The 12,774-nt window shown below is 25.8% G+C and overlaps 1 long non-coding RNA gene across 1 annotated transcript in view; it reads left to right on the top strand.

Moving 5' to 3' along the window:
- Window positions 1-12,774, top strand: part of LOC129610004 (uncharacterized) — an 86,770-nt gene that overhangs the window by 30,715 nt on the left and 43,281 nt on the right. The window contains exon 3 of the long non-coding RNA XR_008697069.1: window positions 7,903-8,039. This is a non-coding gene — a long non-coding RNA (uncharacterized LOC129610004). The remainder of the gene's footprint in view (window positions 1-7,902; window positions 8,040-12,774) is intronic.

The raw sequence follows: 12,774 nt of genomic DNA, 5'->3' as shown, positions 1-12,774 counted from the left end.
TATGGTATGTTTAGTGTTAAAATTAAAAGAAGGAAAAATTAAAAAAAAAACAAAAAAAAAGAATGACTTGAGGGGGGGACGATGTTTGAATTTTTATCTTGGGTAAATATTTTCCTAAATTTTTTCATACGGCCATAGTGACCCTTTATTTTCAAGACCCTATTTTCAAATTTTTCTTTGAAAAACTGCTAAAAACAAAATTTGAGAAACACAATTGAATAAGAAAAACGCTTAATCAGTCGTCTAAAAGAATATTAAAATGAATAAATTGTTATAAAGTTCGAAAAAGACATAAGAATATAGGAGACTGTTATAAAAAACAAGTTTTTGTCAACCGCAATAAGGTGAAACGAATACTAACTTATGTTAAATATAAAAAAAGTTGGGTCAAACCAATGGTTTGTATTGTAGCACTTTTCCCTTCAACAAGTGAATATACAAATACTGCTTTTAAAAACAATCTATGTATATCCACCACACTATTAAAATTATTTTCATTCATAAACGAAACTATTTCTAGGATTGCATATATTTAGGATGAACGATTTATGCAGTCTTTGAAATAGATAAAAATTAATATAAAGAGGGGTTAACATAATGCTCGATTTTAAGGGTTAATTGTGTGAGTTAAGAAAAATAATTATATTTTTTAATGTCATGGAATTTACCGTTAGCTTTTTGCGTTTATAGAAATTTGAAAAAGCTTGCGGTTTCGGAAATATAAGGTGACAAAAATTCAAATTTTACGAATTTCAAGAGGCGATAACTTGAGGGGGGATGGAGATAGAAAAAAAATTTTCTTCTAACGAAATGAACTATTTATTAATGTCTAAAAGCCCCTAAAATTTCAAGCTTCTACAGGCTGTAGTTTGGAAAAAAAACGACATCAAAAATTTGCAAAAAAAGGACTTTAGATAACGGTAAATTTGAACGGCCAGTTTGTTTTTCTAAAGTTCAAATATAGTATGCCGCGCTAGGGGAAGCAAGCCGCTGCTTTTCTGCGTTTGCAAAATTTCAAAAATGCTTATGGTTTCATTGCAACAAATAGTTAAAAAAGGCCATTTTTAGGGTTTTGGGGGGGTATAACTTCTAGAGGGGAGGAGATAGGTAAAAATTTTGTTCTACGAAAATAAGTTTCTAGTAAAGATCTATGCACGTATTAAATTCCAGCTTTCTATCTTCAAGGGTGTAGAAGTTTTGTAAACAGACACACGGACGGACGGACGGACGGACGGACGGACAGAGTGAAACTAATAAGCACTTTTTTTCAAAAATTTTTTGGAAAAGTGCTAAAAATGTAAAATTTAAATACACAGTAATGCCAAAAAGAAAAAATAAACCTATAAGGTAACTCTGTATATAATTTCACACATTGAAGAATGAGGAATATTTTCAATGATCTATAGGATAACTATAAAATTTGAAGGTTTTACCAAATTTTTAAAATTATATCTTCAATGTGCTGTGGGCAAGAAAAATAAATGTAGTCGCTGAATGTATCAACTCGTAGTTGAAGTGGCACGGGTAATAAACATTTGTTATTGAAATTTTAAATAACTTTTGAGTCGACTTAAGATGTTTTCCAGTGTGCAACATTTTTGAACTCCTGAATACTAGTTCTACATTTTGCTCCTTGTGGTTGTATCCCTCTTCGTTTCTGTTTTCCGGACAATATAGAACCATAACTTCACATTTTTCAATTCTGCACAATCAAGAGATCTTAAGTTGAAGTTAAGGTAACATTATGCATTTTGTATTTTTGAATATTTTTTTAATTATAATATAAAATAGCAAATAATCTTAATATGAAATAAGTTGCAAAGTCGTGAAATTTTCCTCTCTTAAGTCGACTTACATGAAATGCACTTAAAAAATCTTTTAAAATACACCAACAGTCCAAAAGGCAAATCTTCTTAAGATTACTTGAGATGTTTTGTCTTGGCATGTTCATGTCAGACATTCAGTTTTCTTACGTCGATATAAGATCTTTCACCTTGTGCAGTTTTCGGAATTTCATCGAATTCGTTAGTGACTCAAGATAATATTGCTACGTCTTAGTTTATTTTTTATGTGAATTTATTGTTTTACGTCTAATACTAAAGTGATTATTTTTTTTAGACTAATTATTGATAGCATTGATTAACAGTATTTTAACCGATTTTATAATATAAATTTCTTACACTTTCTTTTAGGTAATATTTTACATTATTTTACATTTTTACATGTATACACATTAATATTTTACATGTTTACATATTTTACATTATTTACATATTTTACTTTTATGTATTTTACTTTTATTCAAAACTATATAGATGACATTTTTTTTTTTAGAACTAACAAATTTTATGATTATTTTCCAGAAACAATTTTTCTGTTCGTATCATAAACGTGTACTTTAATAGAGAAGAGGCTCTAATTCCCTTATTTTTAAAAATATATAAAAACAAAGAAAACAATTGAAAAGAATAACAACAAAAATATTGCATTTTCGTTTAGAAAACAAAATTTTATCCCATGGGAAACTACTCTTATTTTTCATTTTTTTTTAAATTGTATATAACCGTAACCATAAAGAAATAATGTACATACATATAAACATGTGTAGTATACACTATAGAATTGTGCTGTAAAACATGCGAATGATGTTACATAATACAACATACATAATATTTTGTTTTTAAATTTTTAAATTTGGGAAAATTTTAGAAAATGAAAAATATTTTTTAAATAGTTATGGTTTTAGGTTAATAGGTTAGTACTGAACTGTAGCTATATGGGAAAAAGTTCAAGTTAATTTATGTGTTACGTGATTAGCCAAATCCTTTAAAATTTTCTAAATGTTAAATCCGTCATATTTTGCATATGAGTATTGAAATTATTTTTGAGTTCTCACGAATAAAATTTGTATACTTAACAACATTCGATTACGTAAAACGTGCAACAATTTATAAAGATTTTAGAAAAAATTTATATGCTCATCGTCTATCCTTTTATGCAGATGAAGATTAGTTCTGTATACATTGTAATTTTCTAATTTTCAATTACATTTGTTTTGAATCTCTAACTTTTATTTAAAATTTTGTGAATGTTTTAAGAACCATTTATTTAAATAAACATAAGATGTACATGATTCCTTCAAATTTTAAGAACTCTAATAAGCTCTTTGTTAACATACTTAGAAGAATGTAGTTTTGGCTCTTAAATTAAATTCACTTTATGACGTCCGCATTTCCTGAAAAGTTCGTCAGTTAATTCCAGTAGTCAGCAGAACCCAAATATTAAATTTAAAGAAATTCCATCAATTAGTTCCGCAAATATGGTGCCAAATATAAAGTCGGTCCTCAGCTTAGTTTAATTTACTTTTATATGTACAAAAATGTAAAATCACCCCGTAAAAAAGTGCTCGAGATCTGATGTTTCCAAAAAGTTAATCAATCCGTGACACAACTAAAATAAACTCATATATAAAATTTCGAGAATTGCGTACACACACAGACAGACAGACAGACAGACAGATAAACACGCCAGCTTCTTTCTAAAAATAGTTTATTTACATTTCTCTACTATGGAGGAGTGCGTTTCTACCGAAAACTCGTTGTGTGAAATTCGGTGTGATCTCTTATTGTCAATATTATTTTATATTCGAACTTATTACTAGAAAGTGATGATCAATTGAAAATGAAATCATATAGAATGCTACCCACTTCACCTCTTATAAACTCTGTGATACCAGCATACGAATATTATTCAAAATGCTTTCCAAAATCGTTTTGTGTGACAAGTCACTAAAAGGATTCATTACAATATTTTTTAGTATTTCTCTGCTACTAAACTTATACAGTCTACTTAGAAATACGGCATCCATCAAAAGAACTTATACAATTATTACCAAATTTAATTGGAATAAAATGGCCTTTTTACAATGGTCTTTTTCGCCGAAATTAAGTAATGCAAAATTTAGAGTTTTCTGAATTTGTTTTGACTAAATTATATTTAGAATTGGGGGGACTGCTTCTGAAAATTTAAAATGACTGTAACAAAATTCTACCACCCATTATTAAACTACTTAATGCTGTAAGGATTCAAATTTTACAGGGTTCCCATCACAATTACTTTAAACAATTTGTTAAAATCTCGCTAGTCCAGGTCGATGCATATCTAATTAAATTTTACATATTTTTTAGCTCTTAATAAAAGTGATTCGGTGAAAATGAAAAATGAGCATTGCTATTGCCTCATAAATATAAATATTTCACCCGATTATTTTAAAAATTAATCACAACATTAAATAATATTGGTTTTATGTCATATGTCGCACTTGTCAAATATATTTTCAGTATGTAAATACATAGTTACTTTTAACTGCTTCTGCAAATGAAACTGTCATATTTTTACTGTACTCAATTACCGTTTGTTATATTGTTCGCTGTTAAATTAAAATGATATTATGCTTTTATTTCATAGAACGCTTGTTTGAAATGCGTCAAATATATATACATACGTATAACAATTAAATTATTAAGTTCATGAAATAATTTATGACCATTTTATAAAATGCTGTTATCGTCCTTACGGCTCAAAATATACGTACAACAAAAAATATTTTTATATTTTTCAAAAAATTAAGTTTATTCATGTGTGTTATTTAAATGTTAATAATTCAATTCTGGTTAAAAAAATATAAAGTTTCTGGCATATTTCCCTTTTTTTTTGTTCCTTTTTGAAGAATACAATAACCAAAAAATATAAAAATAAAATTTTCTTTTAGGTCACGGTAACTATATTATTCCTTACAGTTGGAAATATATTTACCTATATAGTATGAAAATTCTTTTTTATAAAATAGAAGAAAATAAGGTAATTCAGATCAGAAAAAAAGCGAAAAAAAAGCAGCAGCATAAATAAATAAGTAAATGTATAAGATTATAACGTAATAGTAAAAAGGTAAAGCCAAAGGAAAAAAAAAGAAAAGAGAAGCTTAATTTGGTGTAAAGTCGATTGAAATGTCAACGCAACATCGATTACCCTTAACGCCTATATGGATTTGGATTACCTCTTTTCTTTTATTTTTATTTTATAATAGCTCTTTGTGTAACATCTACGTATAGGATGTAGGGCACACATAACATATTCACAAACATTATAATATTCAATGAACCCATCCATAACAATAATGTTCGTGTATATGTATAATTTTTATTAAAGTATATAAAATTATAAATATATAATTCTCGTATGTATAAAAAGGATTTCGAGATAGAGAGAGAAACAATTAATATACGATATATAAATACATGAGGAGATTCTTCATATATGAAATTGCATATGTAGTGTTGTACAAATACATCATATGTGGAAGATTTTCCTTTATAGACCTTAGGTGATTCAAGAGAAATAAAATGAAATTCAAAGACTATAAAAAGAATTTGATTTTCTATAATATTCCTAGGTAAATATCTTCTAGAAAAACTTATTGTTACGAATTCATAAAAGAAAATTCAAGAAGAAAAATAAAAATGAATTTAAAATTTTCATTGTATTCTTGTTCTATATTTTTTTCTCAAATCATATCCTTGATGAAGCTTTAAAATTTCTGTTTTATACATATATATACATTTTTTTTCCCTAAAGTGTTTTTAAAAATAATTTTATTACGTGTTTTAAACATAGCAACAAAATTCATAGCGAAAAATTTAGAAATGAGAAGTTTAAAAATTAAATAACGAAAAATCATAATAGATATACGTTATTTATAAAAATTCGATGGGGTTAAGGTATCCTGTATAAGTAAATATTGTTGCCAAGTCATATTTTTAAAGTATAGAATATATTTTGGGATAACAAACTGTGGACTTGATTTTATAATTGATATTTGTTTATTGAATCGAAATTTCATTTGTAATTCTTATAGTGTAAGTTTTCAATTAATTTTGCATTTGAAAACTGGTTGAAAATTACGAAATACGTTCCGGATAAACTAAATGGAGATTTTAGTAATAATTATTTCAATATTATAGTTATATGATAAAAGCTTATTTGGGACTTACCATAAAATAAGTTTTAAAATATTTAGTTAAAATTATGTGCGGTCGACTTAAATGATAAATAATTATTCAAATAAATTAGAGATTTATATATAAACTTTCTTGAGAAATGTTTTCAACTAATTAATTTTTGGGGTAAGTATGGTAGTATTCCAAATTGTCAAACGCAAACTTTTGAAATTTAAACTATATTTAAATTCAAAACAAATTTTTTTCTATTTTGGCAAGATTTTTTGAATTACAAATAATTTCACGAAATTTCCATGCAAAAAGTCAAAAATTAGTTCTATATCAATCTATATATTAACTGACGCATACTGATAGTATTTTATGTCAAAAATTTATAAAAAGCATATTAAACAGAATATTTTGAATGCACAATTTTCTTTTCTTTCCAATTCAGAACGCGAATTGTCTAAAATTATTATTATTTTATAAAAAACCGATATGTCGTCGGAGTTTGCGGTTTTATATACCTAAGCTTCTGTCTGATTAATTTATTTTGTTCCAACAAAATTTTATTGGCGGCTTGTTCTAAGAATAGCTATCAAGAAGAAACAGTTTTGAGAATAAGAATTTTGCAGAATTTTGCTAAGAAATGAAAAATCCTTAAATCTTAAATTTTTTTTTGTTTTCTAAGTCTAATGTTCAGTGTGATTAATACGCTTTGACATAATACTATAATTTAATGTGTGATATTTTTAATTCGGAAACTATATAACCAACATAAGTGGAAATAGGGCTTTTAAAAACTGTGTTTGAAGTAACTTTTATTCATAATCAAAAAATTTTGAAAAAATTTGCATAGTTTTAGGGGCATGTAAAAAAAAAATTAAAGAGCCGTTAACACAGTTGTGAATTCACGGGTTGATTGTGTGAGTAAAAACAACTATAATTATATTTTTTGGTGGCATGGTATTTATCTCAAGCTTTCTGCATTTATCTCAAGCTTTCTGCATTTCTGCAAATTTCAAACTCTTACAGCTGGTCTAAAATAAAAAATTACGTTAAAAATTTGGAAAAAAGCATTTTTAGGATCTGTATTACTTTTAGAAAGAAGGAGATAGATAAAAATTTTCTTCTACGAAAATAAAATTGCGGTAAGGTTCCTATAAGTTAAATTTTCGTTTTCTATCTTAAAGAGTGTAAAAGCTTTGTTAACAGACACAGTCGGACCAACGAACGAACAGAATGAAACTAATAAGCACTTTTTTCAAAATTTTTTTGGAAAAGTGCTAAAAAAAAAAGTAATACGTCAATTTCAAGTGATTTACTAGTACTTTAAAAAAATTTTTATTTATAGCTTCTATCTTTTTTTTTTGGAATGGAAGTTATAAGCAAAAAAAAAAACTTGGGCAAGAGCTGACATTTCGTGAAAATTCATTAAAATCCTGTCTTCCTGTAGTTTGAACAAAAATCTTACCCATTTGAATTCATATTCCAAAACACTGACTCCTAAAAGACCTGCATAATATATCATATTGCAATCTGTTATACAGACTTAACAGTAATAATTTCTAATAAACATTTTAAAATACTTTTATTAAACAATTGCACATTATGTAATAACGACTGTATTTTTTAAAAATTTAAAATTATATTTAATCTAGTTCGATAGTAAGTATTCCACAATAATCACTTTGAATACTTAAGCTTAATATAATATTAATTCAAAATATATTTTTATATAATCAAAATTTTTTTTTTGTATAATATATGCACTCATTTTTATGACCGATATATAATTAAGATTAAATTAATTATTTTATTATTGATTCAATATTATATATTACACATGTACGTATGTAGAATTTTTATAATTAACATTATTTCTCTTTTACATATATAATTTCAGATCTAATAATATAAATTACATGTATACAGCCACAGGAACCAAATTATCTAATTAAAAACACAAAGCAAATTATTAATTAGCCATTTAACATGAAAACGTAAATTTCTTCATGTGCAAAAATATAATTAAACTGAAACGTAAGTATAATAATATTTTCACTTATTTTATTTATAATATCTATATATATATGCTTAATATTTTCTATATACATATTATTTTTACTATTTATTACTTATATACATTATAATATTAATCTGTATGTTCAACCGATTTACTCTTATGTATTTGTATACTTTTATTACAACTTAGGTGAATGAATTATACGCATGTGTTTTTATTTAATTCAAATGAAACGTGCTCATAAATTTATACCTGTTATACTACATAATTATTATATAAATTATAACTCTTATCTTACTTATATTATATAATAATAACTCTAATAACCGATTTAAGGTATTAAAAATTAAAGTATAGTAAAATATTATTGAATTGTAAGTGAGAAATTTTCTATGTATAATTAATTAATTCAGGATATGCAATATTATGAATTTAATTTGAATAATATTATTAATTTTAAAGACCAGAATGTTGTAACAAATTTTAAATTCGGATTTTAAAAATTTCGGCTTTTGAACAAATTTTTTTTCTGTCAAACACAAGATCTTAAAAAATTATGTGATTAAAATTGATAATAAGCGAGAGTAGGTCAAATAAAAGGAAACTATACAAATTAGAGCATAAATTTTACAGCTTGGCATGAGTACAGTTAAATATTAAGCAATTATATATTATCGTCACTGTTTTTTTTTTTTACTTATTGCTTAGAACCAAAAATATTGTTCTGAAGTGTATGAGGGTATCCAACTTAAAAAGGGTCAAAGAACAAAATTCATTTTGCTGTAATAAATAAAATTTGTTTTAACGGTCCTTTCCAGACTATACCAAACAACACAAGTATTTTTTACATTGAAATTCATCAAAAAATGTACATATATATATATATATATATATATTATATATATATATATATTTTTCACTATAACCTCATCATACGAGCATACGAGCATAGTTTTACTTTTTCGGACACATATTATATCTTAAACATGCGTTTGTATGTAAACCAATGTTAACGCACATATATGCCTACAAAAATTCAAGTATTCAAATGAAAACGGTTTCCCATCTACGCATATACATATATATGTACATAAATTGTTATAACATAATAATAATAACTTTTTCATAACGCACTAAACTTAATACGATTAAAGTATTATATTTTTATTTTGAAGGACAAGAAGGATATTATAAAGGACTGATATATCTAGATACATTTTTTTTTTTTCGAATCCTATTGTTTTTGTTCTTTTTTTTCCATTCCTTTTATCTACTTTTTACTATACTATTCTTATGTTTTAAACGTAACTTTATTATTTGCCTTTATCATTTGCTCTTTTACTTTCTCAAATAACAACGAGAACCAGAAGAAAAGGAAAAAAATATAAAAAAAAAAACAAAAATTGGAAAAAGGGAAAACATGAATTAAGGTCATCACCCTGAAGGAATAGTTCTAACATCAAAAATCCGTTTCTAATGAAAAATAAACATTAAAACTTTGTGCTAAGGGAAAAACAGCAAATTGACTGTTCAAATAAAGGATAAAAAGGACAAATGGAATTTTTAAATGTAAATAATATACAAAATATATGTATATACGCATATCTTATTATACATATATTATTAAATACACAAACAAGAACATGAACATGAAATGTGGATAAAGAGGAGCTCGACTGCATAACAGTTGCCAAGACAAGTTTTGGATACTCTTTAAAAATTTTTATTTTTTTTTTTACAAATTACGCGAATATCAAAATTTATGGCGAATAAACAATTAGGTTAGTACAAAGTTTGGTTGCTGTCAAATAACTTGCGCAATTCAAACAAAATCCCCAGCCCTCCTCCCCCGCATTTTATTGAATTCACTTTAAAAATTTTTAATAAAATTTAACATTTTTCCAATAAATGCTATACAATGTGGCAAGAACAGTTCCGAAAAAACTCCATTAAGTTGTTCTATATTTTAAAATAGCCCCATTTTCCTAACACCATATTGAAGACTGAATTATTGCACAATCTATTCAAAACTAATAGCGAAAATGCACAGTGTGCAAAATGCTTTTACTATTATGAACGTTCTTTGTGTTACAGAATTTCAATAAATTTTGATTATTTTGTTAGTTTTCCTTTCTTATGAATGTCGTGGAATGTTGAAATGACAAAAAAAAAGAAAAAGGATAAAAATGGAAAAATAAAATGAAAGAAAGAAATTGGTAGATAACTGATAGCAGTTTTAGAAGATGACATAACGCTTTTACTGTTTTCGCTTTTTGATATTTCATACTTACTGAAATTTAGTATTTTTATACATTTTGTTGGTTGTTTTTAACAATACCATTAAAAGATGTTAATGGTTTTAATTACACCATTTCCTTTACGGTTTCTGTTATTTTTTCTGTTTTTTTTTTTTTTTTTGTTTTGTATTCCCTAGAGAAATTTTCCACTTTGTTATTAAAAAAAACAAAAACATAAAAAATAAATAAAATGAATTTTTTTTTTTATATAAAAAAAATATTTTCGTTTTAATTGCGTAAATTATGACACCATTAAAAAAATTGAACCAAAGTTAAAGTTGAATGTTTTGCGAGGTAAAAAATCTTCAAAAAAAAAATTAATTACTTATTTAGTTAAAATTATGAATTTTATTGTTTTTCGTAATTAATTATATTTTAATTGCAATTACTCAGATTCGAAGAGTTTATATCTTAAATAGCTTGTAAGCTGCCTACCATTGTACGTATAGAATGGCGTTTGGTTCTATTAATCCAATTTTTAATAAATTTCATAAAAATAAAAATAATATTTCTTGAGTAAATAAAAGGAATAGCCTCTGCAAAACGCAGATGAGTGACGTAGTCAATAGAACGAGTCAAGACAAATAATTAAAAAAAAAAAATGTTCTTCATAAACTGGACTCAAACCAATGCTCATCGTTTTCTAAAGGCTTCTGTATCAATTGCACTACATGTAGCTCTGTTGGGCTATCAATATTATATTGTTGGCTAGCATTAAGATCAATTTTTGTAGACCAAAATAACTTACAATTAGAACAGAAAAAGTCTTGTGTCGCTCTTTATAATATTTTGAAATATTTTTAATGCATTTTGCGACATTATGGTGGAGCATTGCAGTATTACCTAAATATAGTTATATAAATAGTAAAAATCTCAAATAATTTAATTCATTATGGAAGTATCTATAGATATACACATATACTTAAGCCTTACCATTTGTAACGCTAAGAAATAATGGTTTGAAATATAGACTCAAGTGTATGTTTTTGATTAGTGTCGAATTCTGAATTGATTTAGCTTTGTCTGTTCGTCAGTCCGTCCGTCCGTTCTTCCCAACGATAACTCAAAAAGTAATTGAGATAATATCATTAAATTTTCACAAATGGTTCATTATAGTAAATGAAATTTTGCAACTTCAAAAGTTATTTGGCTATACCCCAGATACTACAAAAGCTCAGATACTAAGTGTTTCATAAAATTCGTTGAAATTGCTTGGCTCTTTCTGGTAGCTGCCATACAACTTCAATAGTAGTTTGGCTTTACCTTAGAAAATATTGAAAACACAGTACTAAAATTTTGCATAAATAAATATGGTAATATGATAACTTAAAGTCATAGTCTGTCCCATAGTCAGCTATGGCATATTTATTCGCACATAGGATAACAAATTTGTACGGGTATCATCGGTCAAATCGGTACGGGTAACGCGGTCAACTCTATTTTCTTTCATTAACATAATAATTCCAATCTTTGCAAATATATTGAGACATAAGTATTTGCAGTGGCTGATACAGTGGATTCAATAATTTTAAAAATTTATCCCAAAATTAAGATAAAGGAAAAGAAAATTATTTTATTTTTTTTTAATCTATACCCATACGTACATGAAATTATAAAAAACTATTATTTTTTATTGTGTATATGATCTGTCCTGGGTCAACTTAGAACATATGGCCATGAATAGAAAAATAATATAATTTTATATCAGATGTTTTATGCATTCACAATCACATATTTAATATTTAAAATAGTAATTTAAATTGCACAAACATAAAAAAACGGAAAAAAGATTCTAATATGCACACACATAACATGCACAAATAACATATTATATTTAAACAAATGACGTTAAAAAGGATACTCATTTTCTCAAAAGAAATATGCAAAGAGACTTTTAGCAAACTATTTTTCTTGTTTTTTTTTTTTTACGTTATAGTAACGAAAGGCAAGGTAAAACTTTTAAATTATACTTTTTATAACAGCACTTAATTGTCCTGTTGCAAATAAAATGCATATAAATATAATATGAGCACAGTATAACAAACTGTTGTAAAAGCTATTCAATGCATATAATATTAAACATATATGAGTATACGAGTATCTAAATATACATATATAGAATATAATTTTATAAAACTGATGCATTTTAACATTTTAATGTGTAACAGGGTAGATGCGCCTTGTAAAAATGAAAAAAACAAAAACTAGAACCACTTACATCACATATGCAAAAAATTACATTGCCTTTGGGCAATATACTCGTATTTCCTTCCACTTATTTTACAAGTATCTATTTACATAAATTGTATACCTATATTCTATATAGGTACATATGTGTATGTTCAATTTTATAGTAATATTTAAGCGTTCATGTAGCCAAAATGTAGGTACATAAATTTTTTTTTTGTTCTTTTTGTTCAGATATAAAAATGAAACTTTTAAACTTGCAGAATGT

Source organism: Condylostylus longicornis, unplaced genomic scaffold (assembly GCF_029603195.1).
Source record: "Condylostylus longicornis isolate FDR11 unplaced genomic scaffold, ASM2960319v2 ptg000004l, whole genome shotgun sequence".
NCBI lineage: Eukaryota > Metazoa > Arthropoda > Insecta > Diptera > Dolichopodidae > Condylostylus > Condylostylus longicornis.
Note: the sequence above shows the minus strand (reverse complement) of the source record. Positions and strands in the feature narration are given on the sequence as shown.